The following is a 23,597-nucleotide window of genomic DNA, read 5'->3' as shown; positions in this document are numbered from 1 at the left end:
GTATTCAGTGCTTGCATGGAAATAATCAAGGCACAGAATGATTAAAACTCGTTAAAGAGTTGAAACATGAAATATATTTAAAGGCTCATATAAGTAGAATTAAAAGTTAATGCGTGCTTTTTCAATCAAAATCAAAAAAGGTCTTTAAGCAAAGCGATCTGACTGAAAATAGAGTGTGAACGCCATTGTTACACTTACAGGCTGACCTTATTTATGATGCTGCGTTTCAGTGAGCAACGACGTAACGAGTTTCATATTACCTGTTGCCTTTTTTATTCATTTTTTATACCTGATACGTTTGTTTTACAATGCCGACTCTCGCACCCAAAGCGAGAATCTTACGCCTAGACCAACGCTGCGTGACTGACCGTCGAAAGTCTGTTGTCTGGTTGAGCTAGGAAGTGTAGTCAGTGCTTGCATGACAAAACTCAAGGCACAGAATGATAAAACTCTTTAAAGAGTTGAAACATGAAACATATTTAAACACTCAAAAAAATGATTCAGTGAAGTTGTTTAATTTAATCAATTAAATCATATTCAACTAACTTACAATAAATGTCATTGTTGATTTAAATTGTTTTATTTAAGTAGAACTGATGTACGTCTACCTTTGTGTAAAATTTAATTTCACACGAAGTGATTTAATTAAGTTAAATCAGCTGTCTGCTCATGTGCGTGGGGGCGAACGTAACGTGATGACGTCACGGTACTGGCGGCAAAAGGATTCGGATTTCTCGGTTCCCTGCCATTTCTTCCAGTCCAGCTAAACAGGTATTTGTATAATTTTATTGCCATCCGTTTATATATCTTACAGTAAAACCTTTATATTGCCCAGTTTGTTTTTACGTTAGTAATGTTTGTCATATTAAGTTCTGTTATGAGTGAGCAATATATTATTTAATGTGGCTAGATGGCTAGCTAGCTAAGCTGTTAGACCTACATTATAACTTAAGCCATTTAAAAAATTAAAACTTAAATAACGTTATACATTAGCAATACTTATAGACAATGTGTCAATGCATAACTAAATTACCTAAAAGTTGAGAATTTTTTTAAAATGCATAACGGTATGTTTTTACATGTTTTCATGCCCCTAGGTGTTCAGTAATACTAGTTCGTTAGAAAGAGCTTGGATATGTTATTAGATATCGTGTTCGCTTGTATCAAAACTAGGCTCTTTGTTTCTATAAAATAGCTATACTCTAAAATATTATTAAAGTTTGGGAAGTGAATTAGCACTTTATCAAATGGGTAGTTCCGGTCCTAAAATGTGATGACTTTACTTATAAAACTATTAAACAATAAAAACCATTACTCTGACAAATCATTGGAGTTGTGTTGCTTAATAAATTATTAATAATACATTTCATTATTTATTAAGCACTGGTCTTATTGTTTTTATGCCCGTTTTATAAAAACAATGTCACTTGACGCCGTGCGTAGTGATTTTATCACAGTGCGGTATTAGGCGCCAGAAGAAAGTGTTACCGCGCTTTCAGGAGTCATGCTGAGCATGCGCATGAACTTGAAGTGTCCAAGATGAATACCAGATATGTCAACGTCAAATAAAGCACAGGATCTTTTTTAATAATATTGAAAGATAGAAAGGTGCATAACCAAAGTTTCCTTTGCTCAGCCTACAATAGATTTGCAAATCCCATTTTTTTTTTCATAAACTTCAGTTGCTGTCTTTTTTTCTTAAAGGCACTTCTTCAAAAATCATTCACCTGTTGGACATGTGGTTTACTGTCTAGGCCAGTGAAATAGGTAAGTTAATTACAATATGAAAAATTTCAACAAATTAAAATTGTCAACTGAAAATATGTGTAAAATGTGTAACTGAAAATGTTTTTTTTTTCCCTAGGTAGGCATGTGGCATTGTAAAGACTGCAATACAACCACAACCACAAGGTTTCTATTATTAAAACATTATAGATTACAACATCCTAATTTTGGCCGTCACCAGCCATATCCATGTACATATTTAGATTGTCCATGTACTTTTAAATCATGGAATGCACTTCGTTCTCATCTTTGTCGAGGTCATGCAAAGCAGATATCGACAGAGTTAACTCATTTTAACTGTCATGTGTGCTTGTGCCGTGAAATTGGTAATGAAAGAGATTATTTTGGCCATATAAATGCACATCTCAAGAGGCATGAAACTGTAATTTGTATGTTCAAGGGCTGTGCTTTCCAAACTAACATTTATGGAACATTTAAATCGCATAAAAACAGAAAGCACCATTCGCATTGTTTCAGTGACTTTAAACCTGGAGTAATTTCATTCACTGAAAATTCCCCGATTGTATCAGAAGTCACAGTTGAGGAAACTCCTGCTGAACATTTAGATGTCCAAAACAATGCTCAGCAATATATAGAATGTACAGAGAATTTGCAAATAACAATAGAACAGAAGTTTGCAGCACTTCTGTTGAAGTTGGAAAACATTTTCCATACCCCTAGCACAGCTCTTGACGAGTTTCTCCAAGAATTGCACTTTTTAGTAAGCTCTGCCTCTGTACCAGTGTCAAAAAGCATTATTAGTGAAATTTGCCAAAACAATAACCTCCATCTTGAACAGTCAGTAATTGATGAAATTGCTGTTGCAGTGTGCTCTAATCCTTTGATAAAAACAGTAGGTGATGATGGGATACTTAACACTGCTTTTAAACGTAAGAAATATTACATAGAGACATTCAGAGTTGTTCAACCAATAGAATATATATTAGATCAGAAAAACAAACACACATATCAGTATGTACCCTTACTGCAGTTGCTGCAGCAGCTTTTAAGTCACAAACAAGTACTTGATAAAGTCACTGAAAACTGTAGAAAACAGCAAAATGTCAGTGAACCAAAGCAGTACAAGTCATATGAGGATGGGCTACATTTTAAAAGAAATACATTTCTGTCTGAAGGAGAATTAAGAATTTCTGTGACTTTGTATGTTGATGATTTTGAGATTTGCAACCCACTAGGTACATCTCGCAAAAAGCACAAGCTTTGTGGAATATACTGGGTTTTAAGCAACTTGCCACCAGGTTCGCATTCATCTTTATCATCCATTTATTTGGCAGTCTTATGCAACAGTGTCTATGTGAAAACCTATGGCTATGAGAAAGTGCTGGAACCTCTTGTTCAGGACCTTGTGACCTTGGAAGACCATGGAATTTTCATCCCACAGTTAGGACAAAGTGTTAAAGGTACAGTACAGTGTGTAGTGGCTGATAATCTTGGTGCCCATGGGCTAGCTGGATTTGTGGAGAATTTTTCTGGGGCATACATATGTCGATTTTGTATTGGTCTTGCATGTGAAATTCAGTGTGAGCATGTTTCTTCTGGTGCATTTACCCTTAGGTCCCAAGAAAGTCACAAACTTCATGTAAAAACTGCCAAGGAAAATGGAGTGCATTGCTTTGGAGTAAAACGCTCCTGTGTCTTAACTGAAAGACTTTCACATTTTGATGTTACAGCAGGCTATCCCCCAGATATATTACACGATTTATTTGAAGGTATTGTACCACTAGAGCTTGCGCTCTGCCTAGGAAAGCTTATTTCAAAGAAATATTTCTCGCTTGACAGTTTAAATGAGAGAATTCTGCACTTTCCTTACAAGTGGGATGATAAGACTAATCGGCCACATGTGGTTCCATGCACATTTTTGAGCAAAAAGTCAATAGGTGGCAATGCAGTTGAGAATTGGACTCTGCTGAGATTACTACCATTCTTGGTTGGGCCCTTCATACCTGAAGGTGAGCCTGCTTGGCAGTTAATCTTGATTCTAAAAGAGATTGTTGAACTTGTAGTTGCCCACATTCACACCGAAGAGTCCATTGCATACCTTGACTGTAAGATCACTGATCACAGGCAGCTATACCAAGAGCTATTTCCAGGCCAAAAGCTGATGCCAAAGCATCATTATTTAGAGCATTATCCACAGATGATACAATGCTTTGGTCCTCTTTCTGGTCTTTGGACAATGAGGTTTGAGGCAAAACACAGCTTTTTCAAGCAAGTAGTTTGCCACACAAAGTGTTTTAAAAACATTGCTCTTTCGTTAGCAACTAAACATCAGTTAATGATTGGTTATCATTTGTTTGCATCAAATCATAAAGAGGCTACATTTGAAGCCTCAAGTGTCTCAACAGTTCCCATTAGTAATGAAAAGAAAGTAATGAAAGATGAGATCACACTGGCAATTAGAAAGAAATACCCAAATGTGGCAGAAATCAATTTGGCCAAAAACGTGTCTAGCAATGGTATTAATTATAGAAATGGAATGGTTGTTATTCATGGAACTGTTGATGGACTGCCTGAATATGGTGAGATAATCAGGATTTGCATTTTGGAGGGTACCTTAAGTTTTATTGTCAGGAGATTCTCTTCCTGGTTTAGGGAGCATTACCAGGCTTTTGAACTACACCCATGTCCAACTAGTGAGGTGTTTCTGATTGACCTGAAGGAGCTGACCGATAGGTATCCACTAGCTGACTATTTCGTTGGACCCACTCGGATGGTAACCCTTAAAAGACATCCTCACTTGAAAGGTGAGTGGTCTTCAGTAAAATTGAACTGTCCCAAAATACAAGCAAACTCTCATTTAAGATCTGGATGCAGTTTGACTTGTGGGATGATTTAGGGGTATATTTTTTAGCAGATTCTTCTACTCTTTATTTGCTAATTTATCCCCACAGCATCAAGGTTACAATAAAGATTAAACATTTTTTGGACAGTCGTGACTTGGCTAATTGGTTAAAACTACATTCATTTAAACCAGTGTTTCTCAAAGCAGTCCTTGTATCCACCACAAAGTTCCACATTTGAGCTCTAGAGCAAAAATGTGGAAACACCAGGTTGGCACAGAGAACTGGGTTGAGAAACAGTACTGTAAGTGATGCAGGCTTTTGGTTACTGTTGCTACTGAACAGTATGCTTCTGTATGCTTCTCTAGAATCAATGCATCAATTCACTCTGAACACTTTTAGATTTCTACAGTGTCATTCCTGATTATGCTTACCCTGTTTTGTTTGGTTTTCTCTCAGACTAAAACATTCTGGAGATGGCTGATCCAGTTAAACTGCGTGTGATACTTGGTGAAAACAATGTTGAAAAGTTGGTTCTTTACTCTGGAATGCCTAGTTCTGTGGAGGACCTGTCTCAAGAGATCAAAAGACATTTCACTATTGATGGGGACATAAGACTCCAGTACATGGACAGTGATTTTGGAAATAACTTTGTTAACTTGAATTTAATAAGTGATATTCAAGACAAGAGCACAGTGAAGGTACTCTACTTGGCAAGGGTGGAGATGACTTGTCCTAGTGACAGCCATAGCACTGAGGACTCTGTTTCACTTTCATCTGCTGACACTGTGTTGTTGTCATCCCCTGAATCCACTACAACCAGATCTCCTTGGCCTAGAGAGTTCCCGATCCCACGGTTCCCATTTGATGCAGAGATGCAGCTTGAAAGAGGAAATCAGGCATTTCAAACAGATGGAACGCTCCTGGTTCCCAGTCCAAAGCTTAAATCTGAAATCTTAGAAAGTTTAGCTGAGCAGATTATGCAGTTTCGGGCATATCCTTCAAATTTAGATTTGGAGGCTGTTGCAGAAGCATTAATCAAAAAACACCCATGTTTAAGAGAACGGAATTCTGCTTGCGGTTTTTATGGGTGGAAAATAAGCTTGAAATACAAGATGGCCAATTATAGAACGAAGTTAAGAAACCTAGGATGCCCTGAGTTAAGCATCAATTCCCTCAAGCACAAACCTGCTGATAAATGCCAAGCTGCCCACGATGTCAAAAAACCAAGAAAGGCAGAGGTACATTTTTTTCCCAGTTTTCCACTGGGGGAAACCAAAGACAGTCTTGAAAAGGAAAGACTCGAACTAATAACTGAAGCCAAGAAAAAAAACAATGAACGAGTTGTCAAAGACAAGATGGCAAAAACCTTTGCTTATAGAAGGCAGGAAGTGGTACAAGATAAACCCATGGTTGCAGAATTCAAGGCTAGATGGCCAGCATTGTTCACTTTGAGTGAGGTAAGTTATAAATGTTCATCAGACAAATTAGTATGCCGTTTATTGATAAGGTAAACTTTGCTGTTTCAGCTGAACACAGAGTTTCAAAGAATCACAACAGTTCCTCTCCAGTCAAGGTTCCTGTCTCAGCTTGACAGTTATTCTGATCGATTTATGAAGATGTTCAAAAAGAAAGGTGGCTCTACAGGACAGACACTCAAGACCATCTTGGCAGGCATAAGGGAGGTATGTGCTTAAAGTTGGAGCATCTGCGACCCATGACATAAATAAACAAAAACAAATTGGCTTTTTCACAAAGGTGATTTTCAGAGGGGTGGGATTGCTCTAATGAGGGCCCTGTGTGACGTAGAAATGTCTGCAAACTCAGAACGACTGGTTGAATACTATGTTTTCTTTTCTAGTCAACCCACACAAAATTAACTGGGTGGTTTTAGTTCAAAGTCTGTGGGTTGTTAGGCTGTCCAGATACACAAATGACTGTACACAAAAACTTAACAAAAACTATGAAACCTTTACAATTAAAGTACATTTATGCTGATAAGAAAAATTTAAACCAATAATTGTGGAGGGTAATGTCTATGTAAAAATGTGGTGTGTGTCCTTCAGGATGACAGCATTGAACGCAAAAGAGAATGTGTCTTGAAAGGACTTTGCATCTACTTGAATGAAGACCCCAGCAAACTTGTCAAAGGGTACCTGGTATGTACTTTAAACAACTTTTTTTTTTACTCATTGTAAGGGGCTAGTACTGTATACCCCAGTGTCAGTGTAGTTGGTACATATGCACTTGTAAAAGCTCATCCAATAATATTGACTGTATTACATAATTTTTCAGCCACTCATTACAACATACTTAAATGAAAAAGAAAAGCAGTAAAATATAAGCTGCAATCTGTAACTGTAATCTACAAAGTAACAAGTATGTGCTTGGTATTCGTGTTAAAATGGCAACAGTATGGCTCTAAGGAAGATGAACATAATATGCAGGCAATTTAGTGTATTGCAAAAACATAGCACTTGAAACAACTACTACAAGTACCACTAACGTAGGCAGAAAAAAATTTTCTGCACAGGTGTAAATTTTACCTGCAGCTTTCTGCATTAAAATGTCATTTAGAAAATCAAATGTCTTTCTTTGGCCTACTTTTTATTTTAATAAGAAATTAGTGTGTAAACTGACAATTTTATGTTACACCTACAATAAAAGGGACACTGCAGAAGGTGTACGTTGGGGACTGCAGTTTAGTACAAGATGGGTGTATCCAACTAAGCAATTTTTACAGTTTACATTTTAATGTTTAATAAAGGTCAATGTAAAAATATTTAATTATAAGTAATTTTAAAGAATATCTGTTGGTCCATTAGACACAAATGACTTGTTAATTATTCATTTAGGTTATTTATTAACATAATTATATTGTTATGCTAATTATTCATTAAAGGATGCAGAAGGAATTGAAGTTCAGAAGAACCTTCAACAAACTGTCATTGGCATATACGTCATAAGAAGAGAGGGAGCTGATGCAACATGCCCCCCTGAAGATGTTGGAATTATTGTTGAAGGTGCAGATGTGATTCACAATCTGGGTAATGTAGCCTGTGCATGTGCCATGCTCTTTGGTGTAATATATGCACTGAACCTTAGTTATCCAAAGGACCTGAAATTCACCTTTGAGGTGATTCAGAAGGTGGTCATGGAGTTGGATGCCGGCCGGCTTTCTCCTAAGATTCATGCACTGAAAACGAAACTCTGAATAAAACTGTTATAGGTTATCCACTTTCAGTTAATTTCTACCCCTTTTTTATAAATTGAGAACAATATAAAGTTCACATTGGTTGTTAATTTACCTAGTTCTTTTTAAAATAAGGCCCTGTTGTGTTTTCAAATGCTGTGTTGAAATTTTGAAATTAGGGTTTATTTCACTGCATTAAACACCTGAAGTAAACATGTAACCAGGCTGGACATCCAGGGTTTGATTTTGTAAGAACAGCCTTTGCAGATCTATGCGTACTTAAAGATGTATACTGTTACTTTAGATTACTACCTTTCTACAAAGGATTGATTTCTGTGCATTCAGATTGACATGTTTGCTGTTATAGGTCTGTTAAGTCTGCTACTGTAAGATTTCACAGAATGTTGTAAAACATTTGTCAGAAGGTTGTTCAAATGATTAAGTAACCAGCTCTTCATTAAGAGCAATCTTGTTTCAATAAAAAAAAACAAAAAAAGGTTATATTTTGTTGGGTCTACTTAATTTAAATGAGTGGAACATATTTGTTTCAAGTTCAGTTAAACTAATTAAAGTAACTTTTAGTTAAATACAAAATTAAATTAAAATTGCTCATGTATATTATTTTAACACAACACATTTTGATTAATTTGAGACAACTAATTTAAACTGTGTTCATTTTAATCAAATACATTTCATTAGTAGTAACTGAAAAAATCTTGTTAAATTTACATGAATATGGCACATAATGTGGTTGGGATTATTTAATAATTTAAACAAAACATATAATTCTTAATTACCATTTACTTAATTAAATTACGTGGAACCTGTTGACATGATAATATTAATTAAATTCAATGATTCATTTTTTTGAGTGAAGGCTCCAAATAGTAAAAACTGGTTTAACTGTTTTTAAGCTTCAAATTTTAAGCTAAAGGGTAGAATTGTAGTAATGTGTCATTGCATCCACATGGAAAGCTGTTCACGTTTTGCCCTTTAATCGCTTCCTCCTTTCATTTCCATTTGCACACTGTGATAAGAACAAGGGCTCGTCCGGGATTTGAACCCCGGACCTCTCGCACCCTAAGCGAGAATCATACCCCTAGACCAACGAGCCAGCTGGGACAGGGCACAAGGTTGACTGGTTGCACTGGCAAGTGTATTTATGACAAAACAAAACTCAATGCAGAGCTTCATTAAAGCATTTTGAACACTTTAAGCATGAGGTGTCATTAAGGGCTTGATGTTGTAAGAACTTATTTTGCTTTGTCAAATGAAAAGACTTTTGACAGGAGCTGTGTTCAAGACTTTATGCTTCGCGCCGTTTACCTTATGTATCATGTTTATCAGCCCAAACTGTACAATACAAACGTTGTGACGCTGTGTTTAATCGGTTAGTTATACAAAAGATTTTGCAATATTTACGTTGCCAACTTCTAAGAAAGTATAACAATGTGTCATTTTGGTTTGATTATTCTGATCAGATTTTAACGGGACAACTGATAAGTTATTTTTATAGAACAGCAAAGGAGCACTTGGTTAAAGGAGGGCTCGTCCGGGATTTGAACCCGGGACCTCTCGAACCCAAAGCGAAAATCATACCCCTAGACCAACGAGCCACCTGAGAAGTTGTCAATGTGTTATTTTGATGTGCGTGACTGACCGTCAAAACTCTGTTGTCTGCCTGAGCTGGGAAGTGTATTCGGTGCTTTCATGAGAAAACTCAAAGCACAGAATGGTTAAAACTTAAAAAAAATATTTCAAGGCTCCAAATAGTACAAACTGGTTTTAATTAGTCAACTGTCAAGACTAGGAAGCATTTGAAAGCTTTGCGCTGTTTTAATAAAGTGCCTTTGTGGCCCCATGTAATTAGGCAGGCTTTACATGTTTATCAATTTAATACCACCTTTGTTTTCTAATTGCACACTGTGATTACATTTTGAAGAGACATTTTGATAAGTCAACGTTCTTTAGTGAAAGAGCACGGGATTAAGGAAGGGCTCGACTCGGATTTTATCAGGAAACCCACGCAACCTTAACTTTTGCAGAATAAAAGTTTTTAATTACTCATTTGGAAATCGTTACACAACACCCTGTCTATAAATCTGTACTTTAACATTTCTGTTGTGGAGATGCGTCTAGCGTTAACTTGTTTTCAAACATCTGGCAATCCCAAACGTGCACGTTTCCTAATAGACGCCGGGAAAAATCACCCAAGAACGACTGATTTCTGACAGACAATAAGGCATTAAGACATTTTTTTTTCGTATCCTAATAAATATTAGACGCTATAAATGAAGCTGTCTGTTTTTTGTTGTTGTTTGTTTTGTATTTAATGCTTTGCGTTGTAACATTATCTCAGACTTAACGTCCATTAAATTTACCCGAATATATCCGTATCCGAAACATATTCAAAGGCAACATTTTTTCCAAAAAAAAACAAAAAACTGTTTTGCTGTTTACGTCGTGTAATACATTTATCTACCAAAACTGCACAATCCGAACGTTGTGACGCTGTGTATAAAAGGTACGTTACACAAGAGAATGATACCTTTGATAGCCTTTGTTATTTATTTATTTATTACACCTGATACGTTCGTTTTACAACGCCGACTCTCGCACCCAAAGCGAGAATCATACGCCTAGACCAACGCTGCGTGACTGACCGTAAAAACTCTGTTGTCTGTTTGAGCTAGGAAATGTATTCAGTGCTTGCATGGAAATAATCAAGGCACAGAATGATTAAAACTCGTTAAAGAGTTGAAACATGAAATATATTTAAAGGCTCATATAAGTAGAATTAAAAGTTAATGCGTGCTTTTTCAATCAAAATCAAAAAAGGTCTTTAAGCAAAGCGATCTGACTGAAAATAGAGTGTGAACGCCATTGTTACACTTACAGGCTGACCTTATTTATGATGCTGCGTTTCAGTGAGCAACGACGTAACGAGTTTCATATTACCTGTTGCCTTTTTTATTCATTTTTTATACCTGATACGTTTGTTTTACAATGCCGACTCTCGCACCCAAAGCGAGAATCTTACGCCTAGACCAACGCTGCGTGACTGACCGTCGAAAGTCTGTTGTCTGGTTGAGCTAGGAAGTGTAGTCAGTGCTTGCATGACAAAACTCAAGGCACAGAATGATAAAACTCTTTAAAGAGTTGAAACATGAAACATATTTAAAGGCTCATATAAGTAGAATTAAAAGTTAATGCGTGCTTTTTCAATCAGAATCAAAAAAGGTCTTAAGCAAAGCGATCTGACTGAAAATAGAGTGTGAACGCCATTGTTACACTTACAGGCTGACCTTATTTATGATGCTGCGTTTCAGTGAGCAACGACGTAACGAGTTTCATATTACCTGTTGCCTTTTTTATTAATTTTTTATACCTGATACGTTTGTTTTACAATGCCGACTCTCGCACCCAAAGCGAGAATCTTACGCCTAGACCAACGCTGCGTGACTGACCGTCGAAAGTCTGTTGTCTGGTTGAGCTAGGAAGTGTAGTCAGTGCTTGCATGACAAAACTCAAGGCACAGAATGATAAAACTCTTTAAAGAGTTGAAACATGAAACATATTTAAAGGCTCCAAATAGTAAAAACTGGTTTAACTGTTTTTAAGCTTCAAATTTTAAGCTAAAGGGTAGAATTGTAGTAATGTGTCATTGCATCCACATGGAAAGCTGTTCACGTTTTGCCCTTTAATCGCTTCCTCCTTTCATTTCCATTTGCACACTGTGATAAGAATAAGGGCTTGTCTGGGATTTGAACCCGGGACCTCTCGCACCCTAAGCGAGAATCATACCCCTAGACCAACGAGCCAGCCGGGACAGGGCACAAGGTTGACTGGTTGCACTGGCAAGTGTATTTATGACAAAACAAAACTCAATGCAGAGCTTCATTAAAGCATTTTGAACACTTTAAGCATGAGGTGTCATTAAGGGCTTGATGTTGTAAGAACTTATTTTGCTTTGTCAAATGAAAAGACTTTTGACAGGAGCTGTGTTCAAGACTTTATGCTTCGCGCCGTTTACCTTATGTATCATGTTTATCAGCCCAAACTGTACAATACAAACGTTGTGACGCTGTGTTTAATCGGTTAGTTATACAAAAGATTTTGCAACATTTACGTTGCCAACTTCTAAGAAAGTATAACAATGTGTCATTTTGGTTTGATTATTCTGATCAGATTTTAACGGGACAACTGATAAGTTATTTTTATAGAACAGCAAAGGAGCACGTGGTTAAAGGAGGGCTCGTCCGGGATTTGAACCCGGGACCTCTCGCACCCAAAGCGAAAATCATACCCCTAGACCAACGAGCCATCTAAGAAGTTGTCAATGTGTTATTTTGATGTGCGTGACTGACCGTCAAAACTCTGTTGTCTGCCTGAGCTGGGAAGTGTATTCGGTGCTTTCATGAGAAAACTCAAAGCACAGAATGGTTAAAACTTAAAAAAAATATTTCAAGGCTCCAAATAGTACAAACTGGTTTTAATTAGTCAACTGTCAAGACGCATTTGAAAGCTTTGCGCTGTTTTAATAAAGTGCCTTTGTGGCCCCATGTAATTAGGCAGGCATAAAAGTTTTTAATTACTCATTTGGAAATCGTTACACAACACCCTGTCTATAAATCTGTACTTTAACATTTCTGTTGTGGAGATGCGTCTAGCGTTAACTTGTTTTCAAACATCTGGCAATCCCAAACGTGCACGTTTCCTAATAGACGCCGGGAAAAATCACCCAAGAACGACTGATTTCTGACAGACAATCAGGCATCAAGACATTTTTTTTTCGTATCCTAATAAATATTAGACGCTATAAATGAAGCTGTCTGTTTGTTGTTGTTGTTTGTTTTGTATTTAATGCTTTGCGTTGTAACATTATCTCAGACTTAACGTCCATTAAATTTACCCGAATATATCCGTATCCGAAACATATTCAAAGGCAACATTTTTTCCAAAAAAAATAAATAAACTGTTTGGCTGTTTACGTCGTGTAATACATTTATCTACCAAAACTGCACAATCCGAACGTTGTGACGCTGTGTATAAAAGGTACGTTACACAAGAGAATGATACCTTTGATAGCCTTTGTTATTTATTTATTTATTACACCTGATACGTTCGTTTTACAACGCCGACTCTCGCACCCAAAGCGAGAATCATACGCCTAGACCAACGCTGCGTGACTGACCGTAAAAACTCTGTTGTCTGTTTGAGCTAGGAAATGTATTCAGTGCTTGCATGGAAATAATCAAGGCACAGAATGATTAAAACTCGTTAAAGAGTTGAAACATGAAATATATTTAAAGGCTCATATAAGTAGAATTAAAAGTTAATGCGTGCTTTTTCAATCAAAATCAAAAAAGGTCTTTAAGCAAAGCGATCTGACTGAAAATAGAGTGTGAACGCCATTGTTACACTTACAGGCTGACCTTATTTATGATGCTGCGTTTCAGTGAGCAACGACGTAACGAGTTTCATATTACCTGTTGCCTTTTTTATTCATTTTTTATACCTGATACGTTTGTTTTACAATGCTGACTCTCGCACCCAAAGCGAGAATCTTACGCCTAGACCAACGCTGCGTGACTGACCGTCGAAAGTCTGTTGTCTGGTTGAGCTAGGAAGTGTAGTCAGTGCTTGCATGACAAAACTCAAGGCACAGAATGATAAAACTCTTTAAAGAGTTGAAACATGAAACATATTTAAAGGCTCATATAAGTAGAATTAAAAGTTAATGCGTGCTTTTTCAATCAAAATCAAAAAAGGTCTTAAGCAAAGCGATCTGACTGAAAATAGAGTGTGAACGCCATTGTTACACTTACAGGCTGACCTTATTTATGATGCTGCGTTTCAGTGAGCAACGACGTAACGAGTTTCATATTACCTGTTGCCTTTTTTATTCATTTTTTATACCTGATACGTTTGTTTTACAATGCCGACTCTCGCACCCAAAGCGAGAATCTTACGCCTAGACCAACGCTGCGTGACTGACCGTCGAAAGTCTGTTGTCTGGTTGAGCTAGGAAGTGTAGTCAGTGCTTGCATGACAAAACTCAAGGCACAGAATGATAAAACTCTTTAAAGAGTTGAAACATGAAACATATTTAAAGGCTCCAAATAGTAAAAACTGGTTTAACTGTTTTTAAGCTTCAAATTTAAAGCTAAAGGGTAGAATTGTAGTAATGTGTCATTGCATCCACATGGAAAGCTGTTCACGTTTTGCCCTTTAATCGCTTCCTCCTTTCATTTCCATTTGCACACTGTGATAAGAACAAGGGCTCGTCCGGGATTTGAACCCGGGACCTCTCGCACCCTAAGCGAGAATCATACCCCTAGACCAACGAGCCAGCCGGGACAGGGCACAAGGTTGACTGGTTGCACTGGCAAGTGTATTTATGACAAAACAAAACTCAATGCAGAGCTTCATTAAAGCATTTTGAACACTTTAAGCATGAGGTGTCATTAAGGGCTTGATGTTGTAAGAACTTATTTTGCTTTGTCAAATGAAAAGACTTTTGACAGGAGCTGTGTTCAAGACTTTATGCTTCGCGCCGTTTACCTTATGTATCATGTTTATCAGCCCAAACTGTACAATACAAACGTTGTGACGCTGTGTTTAATCGGTTAGTTATACAAAAGATTTTGCAACATTTACGTTGCCAACTTCTAAGAAAGTATAACAATGTGTCATTTTGGTTTGATTATTCTGATCAGATTTTAACGGGACAACTGATAAGTTATTTTTATAGAACAGCAAAGGAGCACTTGGTTAAAGGAGGGCTCGTCCGGGATTTGAACCCGGGACCGCTCGCACCCAAAGCGAAAATCATACCCCTAGACCAACGAGCCATCTGAGAAGTTGTCAATGTGTTATTTTGATGTGCGTGACTGACCGTCAAAACTCTGTTGTCTGCCTGAGCTGGGAAGTGTATTCGGTGCTTTCATGAGAAAACTCAAAGCACAGAATGGTTAAAACTTAAAAATATTTCAAGGCTCCACATAGTACAAACTGGTTTTAATTAGTCAACTGTCAAGACTAGGAAGCATTTGAAAGCTTTGCGCTGTTTTAATAAAGTGCCTTTGTGGCCCCATGTAATTAGGCAGGCATAAAAGTTTTTAATTACTCATTTGGAAATCGTTACACAACACCCTGTCTATAAATCTGTACTTTAACATTTCTGTTGTGGAGATGCGTCTAGCGTTAACTTGTTTTCAAACATCTGGCAATCCCAAACGTGCACGTTTCCTAATAGACGCCGGGAAAAATCACCCAAGAACGACTGATTTCTGACAGACAATCAGGCATTAAGACATTTTTTTTTCGTATCCTAATAAATATTAGACGCTATAAATGAAGCTGTCTGTTTTTTGTTGTTGTTTGTTTTGTATTTAATGCTTTGCGTTGTAACATTATCTCAGACTTAACGTCCATTAAATTTACCCGAATATATCCGTATCCGAAACATATTCAAAGGCAACATTTTTTCCAAAAAAAATAAATAAACTGTTTGGCTGTTTACGTCGTGTAATACATTTATCTACCAAAACTGCACAATCCGAACGTTGTGACGCTGTGTATAAAAGGTACGTTACACAAGAGAATGATACCTTTGATAGCCTTTGTTATTTATTTATTTATTACACCTGATACGTTCGTTTTACAACGCCGACTCTCGCACCCAAAGCGAGAATCATACGCCTAGACCAACGCTGCGTGACTGACCGTAAAAACTCTGTTGTCTGTTTGAGCTAGGAAATGTATTCAGTGCTTGCATGGAAATAATCAAGGCACAGAATGATTAAAACTCGTTAAAGAGTTGAAACATGAAATATATTTAAAGGCTCATATAAGTAGAATTAAAAGTTAATGCGTGCTTTTTCAATCAAAATCAAAAAAGGTCTTTAAGCAAAGCGATCTGACTGAAAATAGAGTGTGAACGCCATTGTTACACTTACAGGCTGACCTTATTTATGATGCTGCGTTTCAGTGAGCAACGACGTAACGAGTTTCATATTACCTGTTGCCTTTTTTATTCATTTTTTATACCTGATACGTTTGTTTTACAATGCCGACTCTCGCACCCAAAGCGAGAATCTTACGCCTAGACCAACGCTGCGTGACTGACCGTCGAAAGTCTGTTGTCTGGTTGAGCTAGGAAGTGTAGTCAGTGCTTGCATGACAAAACTCAAGGCACAGAATGATAAAACTCTTTAAAGAGTTGAAACATGAAACATATTTAAAGGCTCCAAATAGTAAAAACTGGTTTAACTGTTTTTAAGCTTCAAATTTTAAGCTAAAGGGTAGAATTGTAGTAATGTGTCATTGCATCCACATGGAAAGCTGTTCACGTTTTGCCCTTTAATCGCTTCCTCCTTTCATTTCCATTTGCACACTGTGATAAGAACAAGGGCTCGTCCGGGATTTGAACCCCGGACCTCTCGCACCCTAAGCGAGAATCATACCCCTAGACCAACGAGCCAGCTGGGACAGGGCACAAGGTTGACTGGTTGCACTGGCAAGTGTATTTATGACAAAACAAAACTCAATGCAGAGCTTCATTAAAGCATTTTGAACACTTTAAGCATGAGGTGTCATTAAGGGCTTGATGTTGTAAGAACTTATTTTGCTTTGTCAAATGAAAAGACTTTTGACAGGAGCTGTGTTCAAGACTTTATGCTTCGCGCCGTTTACCTTATGTATCATGTTTATCAGCCCAAACTGTACAATACAAACGTTGTGACGCTGTGTTTAATCGGTTAGTTATACAAAAGATTTTGCAATATTTACGTTGCCAACTTCTAAGAAAGTATAACAATGTGTCATTTTGGTTTGATTATTCTGATCAGATTTTAACGGGACAACTGATAAGTTATTTTTATAGAACAGCAAAGGAGCACTTGGTTAAAGGAGGGCTCGTCCGGGATTTGAACCGGGGACCTCTCGCACCCAAAGCGAAAATCATACCCCTAGACCAACGAGCCACCTGAGAAGTTGTCAATGTGTTATTTTGATGTGCGTGACTGACCGTCAAAACTCTGTTGTCTGCCTGAGCTGGGAAGTGTATTCGGTGCTTTCATGAGAAAACTCAAAGCACAGAATGGTTAAAACTTAAAAAAAATATTTCAAGGCTCCAAATAGTACAAACTGGTTTTAATTAGTCAACTGTCAAGACTAGGAAGCATTTGAAAGCTTTGCGCTGTTTTAATAAAGTGCCTTTGTGGCCCCATGTAATTAGGCAGGCTTTACATGTTTATCAATTTAATACCACCTTTGTTTTCTAATTGCACACTGTGATTACATTTTGAAGAGACATTTTGATAAGTCAACGTTCTTTAGTGAAAGAGCACGGGATTAAGGAAGGGCTCGACTCGGATTTTATCAGGAAACCCACGCAACCTTAACTTTTGCAGAATAAAAGTTTTTAATTACTCATTTGGAAATCGTTACACAACACCCTGTCTATAAATCTGTACTTTAACATTTCTGTTGTGGAGATGCGTCTAGCGTTAACTTGTTTTCAAACATCTGGCAATCCCAAACGTGCACGTTTCCTAATAGACGCCGGGAAAAATCACCCAAGAACGACTGATTTCTGACAGACAATAAGGCATTAAGACATTTTTTTTTCGTATCCTAATAAATATTAGACGCTATAAATGAAGCTGTCTGTTTTTTGTTGTTGTTTGTTTTGTATTTAATGCTTTGCGTTGTAACATTATCTCAGACTTAACGTCCATTAAATTTACCCGAATATATCCGTATCCGAAACATATTCAAAGGCAACATTTTTTCCAAAAAAAAAAAAAAAAACTGTTTTGCTGTTTACGTCGTGTAATACATTTATCTACCAAAACTGCACAATCCGAACGTTGTGACGCTGTGTATAAAAGGTACGTTACACAAGAGAATGATACCTTTGATAGCCTTTGTTATTTATTTATTTATTACACCTGATACGTTCGTTTTACAACGCCGACTCTCGCACCCAAAGCGAGAATCATACGCCTAGACCAACGCTGCGTGACTGACCGTAAAAACTCTGTTGTCTGTTTGAGCTAGGAAATGTATTCAGTGCTTGCATGGAAATAATCAAGGCACAGAATGATTAAAACTCGTTAAAGAGTTGAAACATGAAATATATTTAAAGGCTCATATAAGTAGAATTAAAAGTTAATGCGTGCTTTTTCAATCAAAATCAAAAAAGGTCTTTAAGCAAAGCGATCTGACTGAAAATAGAGTGTGAACGCCATTGTTACACTTACAGGCTGACCTTATTTATGATGCTGCGTTTCAGTGAGCAACGACGTAACGAGTTTCATATTACCTGTTGCCTTTTTTATTCATTTTTTATACCTGATACGTTTGTTTTACAATGCCGACTCTCGCACCCAAAGCGAGAATCTTACGCCTAGACCAACGCTGCGTGACTGACCGTCGAAAGTCTGTTGTCTGGTTGAGCTAGGAAGTGTAGTCAGTGCTTGCATGACAAAACTCAAGGCACAGAATGATAAAACTCTTTAAAGAGTTGAAACATGAAACATATTTAAAGGCTCATATAAGTAGAATTAAAAGTTAATGCGTGCTTTTTCAATCAAAATCAAAAAAGGTCTTAAGCAAAGCGATCTGACTGAAAATAGAGTGTGAACGCCATTGTTACACTTACAGGCTGACCTTATTTATGATGCTGCGTTTCAGTGAGCAACGACGTAACGAGTTTCATATTACCTGTTGCCTTTTTTATTAATTTTTTATACCTGATACGTTTGTTTTACAATGCCGACTCTCGCACCCAAAGCGATAATCTTACGCCTAGACCAACGCTGCGTGACTGACCGTCGAAAGTCTGTTGTCTGGTTGAGCTAGGAAGTGTAGTCAGTGCTTGCATGACAAAACTCAAGGCACAGAATGATAAAACTCTTTAAAGAGTTGAAACATGAAACATATTTAAAGGCTCCAAATAGTAAAAACTGGTTTAACTGTTTTTAAGCTTCAAATTTTAAGCTAAAGGGTAGAATTGTAGTAATGTGTCATTGCATCCACATGGAAAGCTGTTCACGTTTTGCCCTTTAATCGCTTCCTCCTTTCATTTCCATTTGCACACTGTGATAAGAACAAGGGCTTGTCTGGGATTTGAACCCGGGACCTCTCGCACCCTAAGCGAGAATCATACCCCTAGACCAACGAGCCAGCTGGGACAGGGCACAAGGTTGACTGGTTGCACTGGCAAGTGTATTTATGACAAAACAAAACTCAATGCAGAGCTTCATTAAAGCATTTTGAACACTTTAAGCATGAGGTGTCATTAAGGGCTTGATGTTGTAAGAACTTATTTTGCTTTGTCAAATGAAAAGACTTTTGACAGGAGCTGTGTTCAAGACTTTATGCTTCGCGCCGTTTACCTTATGTATCATGTTTATCAGCCCAAACTGTACAATACAAACGTTGTGACGCTGTGTTTAATCGGTTAGTTATACAAAAGATTTTGCAACATTTACGTTGCCAACTTCTAAGAAAGTATAACAATGTGTCATTTTGGTTTGATTATTCTGATCAGATTTTAACGGGACAACTGATAAGTTATTTTTATAGAACAGCAAAGGAGCACGTGGTTAAAGGAGGGCTCGTCCGGGATTTGAACCCGGGACCTCTCGCACCCAAAGCGAAAATCATACCCCTAGACCAACGAGCCATCTGAGAAGTTGTCAATGTGTTATTTTGATGTGCGTGACTGACCGTCAAAACTCTGTTGTCTGCCTGAGCTGGGAAGTGTATTCGGTGCTTTCATGAGAAAACTCAAAGCACAGAATGGTTAAAACTTAAAAAAAATATTTCAAGGCTCCAAATAGTACAAACTGGTTTTAATTAGTCAACTGTCAAGACGCATTTGAAAGCTTTGCGCTGTTTTAATAAAGTGCCTTTGTGGCCCCATGTAATTAGGCAGGCATAAAAGTTTTTAATTACTCATTTGGAAATCGTTACACAACACCCTGTCTATAAATCTGTACTTTAACATTTCTGTTGTGGAGATGCGTCTAGCGTTAACTTGTTTTCAAACATCTGGCAATCCCAAACGTGCACGTTTCCTAATAGACGCCGGGAAAAATCACCCAAGAACGACTGATTTCTGACAGACAATAAGGCATTAAGACATTTTTTTTTCGTATCCTAATAAATATTAGACGCTATAAATGAAGCTGTCTGTTTTTTGTTGTTGTTTGTTTTGTATTTAATGCTTTGCGTTGTAACATTATCTCAGACTTAACGTCCATTAAATTTACCCGAATATATCCGTATCCGAAACATATTCAAAGGCAACATTTTTTCCAAAAAAAACAAAAAAACTGTTTTGCTGTTTACGTCGTGTAATACATTTATCTACCAAAACTGCACAATCCGAACGTTGTGACGCTGTGTATAAAAGGTACGTTACACAAGAGAATGATACCTTTGATAGCCTTTGTTATTTATTTATTTATTACACCTGATACGTTCGTTTTACAACGCCGACTCTCGCACCCAAAGCGAGAATCATACGCCTAGACCAACGCTGCGTGACTGACCGTAAAAACTCTGTTGTCTGTTTGAGCTAGGAAATGTATTCAGTGCTTGCATGGAAATAATCAAGGCACAGAATGATTAAAACTCGTTAAAGAGTTGAAACATGAAATATATTTAAAGGCTCATATAAGTAGAATTAAAAGTTAATGCGTGCTTTTTCAATCAAAATCAAAAAAGGTCTTAAGCAAAGCGATCTGACTGAAAATAGAGTGTGAACGCCATTGTTACACTTACAGGCTGACCTTATTTATGATGCTGCGTTTCAGTGAGCAACGACGTAACGAGTTTCATATTACCTGTTGCCTTTTTTATTCATTTTTTATACCTGATACGTTTGTTTTACAATGCCGACTCTCGCACCCAAAGCGAGAATCTTACGCCTAGACCAACGCTGCGTGACTGACCGTCGAAAGTCTGTTGTCTGGTTGAGCTAGGAAGTGTAGTCAGTGCTTGCATGACAAAACTCAAGGCACAGAATGATAAAACTCTTTAAAGAGTTGAAACATGAAATATATTTAAAGGCTCATATAAGTAGAATTAAAAGTTAATGCGTGCTTTTTCAATCAAAATCAAAAAAGGTCTTAAGCAAAGCGATCTGACTGAAAATAGAGTGTGAACGCCATTGTTACACTTACAGGCTGACCTTATTTATGATGCTGCGTTTCAGTGAGCAACGACGTAACGAGTTTCATATTACCTGTTGCCTTTTTTATTAATTTTTTATACCTGATACGTTTGTTTTACAATGCTGACTCTCGCACCCAAAGCGAGAATCTTACGCCTAGACCAACGCTGCGTGACTGACCGTCGAAAGTCTGTTGTCTGGTTGAGCTAGGAAGTGTAGTCAGTGCTTGCATGACAAAACTCAAGGCACAGAATGATAAAACTCTTTAAAGAGTTGAAACATGAAACATATTTAAAGGCTCCAAATAGTAAAAACTGGTTTAACTGTTTTTAAGCTTCAAATTTAAAGCTAAAGGGTAGAATTGTAGTAATGTGTCATTGCATCCACATGGAAAGCTGTTCACGTTTTGCCCTTTAATCGCTTCCTCCTTTCATTTCCATTTGCACACTGTGATAAGAACAAGGGCTCGTCCGGGATTTGAACCCGGGACCTCTCGCACCCTAAGCGAGAATCATACCCCTAGACCAACGAGCCAGCCGGGACAGGGCACAAGGTTGACTGGTTGCACTGGCAAGTGTATTTATGACAAAACAAAACTCAATGCAGAGCTTCATTAAAGCATTTTGAACACTTTAAGCATGAGGTGTCATTAAGGGCTTGATGTTGTAAGAACTTATTTTGCTTTGTCAAATGAAAAGACTTTTGACAGGAGCTGTGTTCAAGACTTTATGCTTCGCGCCGTTTACCTTATGTATCATGTTTATCAGCCCAAACTGTACAATACAAACGTTGTGACGCTGTGTTTAATCGGTTAGTTATACAAAAGATTTTGCAACATTTACGTTGCCAACTTCTAAGAAAGTATAACAATGTGTCATTTTGGTTTGATTATTCTGATCAGATTTTAACGGGACAACTGATAAGTTATTTTTATAGAACAGCAAAGGAGCACTTGGTTAAAGGAGGGCTCGTCCGGGATTTGAACCCGGGACCGCTCGCACCCAAAGCGAAAATCATACCCCTAGACCAACGAGCCATCTGAGAAGTTGTCAATGTGTTATTTTGATGTGCGTGACTGACCGTCAAAACTCTGTTGTCTGCCTGAGCTGGGAAGTGTATTCGGTGCTTTCATGAGAAAACTCAAAGCACAGAATGGTTAAAACTTAAAAATATTTCAAGGCTCCACATAGTACAAACTGGTTTTAATTAGTCAACTGTCAAGACTAGGAAGCATTTGAAAGCTTTGCGCTGTTTTAATAAAGTGCCTTTGTGGCCCCATGTAATTAGGCAGGCATAAAAGTTTTTAATTACTCATTTGGAAATCGTTACACAACACCCTGTCTATAAATCTGTACTTTAACATTTCTGTTGTGGAGATGCGTCTAGCGTTAACTTGTTTTCAAACATCTGGCAATCCCAAACGTGCACGTTTCCTAATAGACGCCGGGAAAAATCACCCAAGAACGACTGATTTCTGACAGACAATCAGGCATTAAGACATTTTTTTTTCGTATCCTAATAAATATTAGACGCTATAAATGAAGCTGTCTGTTTTTTGTTGTTGTTTGTTTTGTATTTAATGCTTTGCGTTGTAACATTATCTCAGACTTAACGTCCATTAAATTTACCCGAATATATCCGTATCCGAAACATATTCAAAGGCAACATTTTTTCAAAAAAAAAAAAAAAAAACTGTTTTGCTGTTTACGTCGTGTAATACATTTATCTACCAAAACTGCACAATCCGAACGTTGTGACGCTGTGTATAAAAGGTACGTTACACAAGAGAATGATACCTTTGATAGCCTTTGTTATTTATTTATTTATTACACCTGATACGTTCGTTTTACAACGCCGACTCTCGCACCCAAAGCGAGAATCATACGCCTAGACCAACGCTGCGTGACTGACCGTAAAAACTCTGTTGTCTGTTTGAGCTAGGAAATGTATTCAGTGCTTGCATGGAAATAATCAAGGCACAGAATGATTAAAACTCGTTAAAGAGTTGAAACATGAAATATATTTAAAGGCTCATATAAGTAGAATTAAAAGTTAATGCGTGCTTTTTCAATCAAAATCAAAAAAGGTCTTTAAGCAAAGCGATCTGACTGAAAATAGAGTGTGAACGCCATTGTTACACTTACAGGCTGACCTTATTTATGATGCTGCGTTTCAGTGAGCAACGACGTAACGAGTTTCATATTACCTGTTGCCTTTTTTATTCATTTTTTATACCTGATACGTTTGTTTTACAATGCCGACTCTCGCACCCAAAGCGAGAATCTTACGCCTAGACCAACGCTGCGTGACTGACCGTCGAAAGTCTGTTGTCTGGTTGAGCTAGGAAGTGTAGTCAGTGCTTGCATGACAAAACTCAAGGCACAGAATGATAAAACTCTTTAAAGAGTTGAAACATGAAACATATTTAAAGGCTCATATAAGTAGAATTAAAAGTTAATGCGTGCTTTTTCAATCAAAATCAAAAAAGGTCTTAAGCAAAGCGATCTGACTGAAAATAGAGTGTGAACGCCATTGTTACACTTACAGGCTGACCTTATTTATGATGCTGCGTTTCAGTGAGCAACGACGTAACGAGTTTCATATTACCTGTTGCCTTTTTTATTAATTT

At 37.4% G+C, this 23,597-nt stretch overlaps 10 non-coding genes across 10 annotated transcripts; all 10 read right to left on the bottom strand.

The window, feature by feature from the left end:
• Positions 1-8,821: 8,821 nt before the first annotated feature.
• On the bottom strand, positions 8,822-8,893 carry trnap-agg (transfer RNA proline (anticodon AGG)). The gene has a single exon. It is a non-coding gene; the product is annotated as a tRNA-Pro (tRNA).
• A 430-nt stretch (positions 8,894-9,323) lies between these two features.
• trnap-ugg (transfer RNA proline (anticodon UGG)) lies at positions 9,324-9,395 on the bottom strand. The gene has a single exon. It is a non-coding gene; the product is annotated as a tRNA-Pro (tRNA).
• Positions 9,396-12,030: 2,635 nt separating this feature from the next.
• trnap-ugg (transfer RNA proline (anticodon UGG)) lies at positions 12,031-12,102 on the bottom strand. The gene has a single exon. It is a non-coding gene; the product is annotated as a tRNA-Pro (tRNA).
• A 1,957-nt stretch (positions 12,103-14,059) lies between these two features.
• On the bottom strand, positions 14,060-14,131 carry trnap-agg (transfer RNA proline (anticodon AGG)). Its single transcript has one exon. It is a non-coding gene; the product is annotated as a tRNA-Pro (tRNA).
• Positions 14,132-14,561: 430 nt separating this feature from the next.
• On the bottom strand, positions 14,562-14,633 carry trnap-ugg (transfer RNA proline (anticodon UGG)). Its single transcript has one exon. It is a non-coding gene; the product is annotated as a tRNA-Pro (tRNA).
• Positions 14,634-16,192: 1,559 nt separating this feature from the next.
• trnap-agg (transfer RNA proline (anticodon AGG)) lies at positions 16,193-16,264 on the bottom strand. Its single transcript has one exon. It is a non-coding gene; the product is annotated as a tRNA-Pro (tRNA).
• Positions 16,265-16,694: 430 nt separating this feature from the next.
• On the bottom strand, positions 16,695-16,766 carry trnap-ugg (transfer RNA proline (anticodon UGG)). The gene has a single exon. It is a non-coding gene; the product is annotated as a tRNA-Pro (tRNA).
• A 2,636-nt stretch (positions 16,767-19,402) lies between these two features.
• trnap-ugg (transfer RNA proline (anticodon UGG)) lies at positions 19,403-19,474 on the bottom strand. Its single transcript has one exon. It is a non-coding gene; the product is annotated as a tRNA-Pro (tRNA).
• A 1,956-nt stretch (positions 19,475-21,430) lies between these two features.
• trnap-agg (transfer RNA proline (anticodon AGG)) lies at positions 21,431-21,502 on the bottom strand. The gene has a single exon. It is a non-coding gene; the product is annotated as a tRNA-Pro (tRNA).
• A 430-nt stretch (positions 21,503-21,932) lies between these two features.
• trnap-ugg (transfer RNA proline (anticodon UGG)) lies at positions 21,933-22,004 on the bottom strand. The gene has a single exon. It is a non-coding gene; the product is annotated as a tRNA-Pro (tRNA).
• Positions 22,005-23,597: the final 1,593 nt, after the last annotated feature.

Source organism: Trichomycterus rosablanca, chromosome 2 (genome assembly GCF_030014385.1).
Source record: "Trichomycterus rosablanca isolate fTriRos1 chromosome 2, fTriRos1.hap1, whole genome shotgun sequence".
In the NCBI taxonomy this organism is placed as follows: domain Eukaryota; kingdom Metazoa; phylum Chordata; class Actinopteri; order Siluriformes; family Trichomycteridae; genus Trichomycterus; species Trichomycterus rosablanca.
Note: the sequence above shows the minus strand (reverse complement) of the source record. Positions and strands in the feature narration are given on the sequence as shown.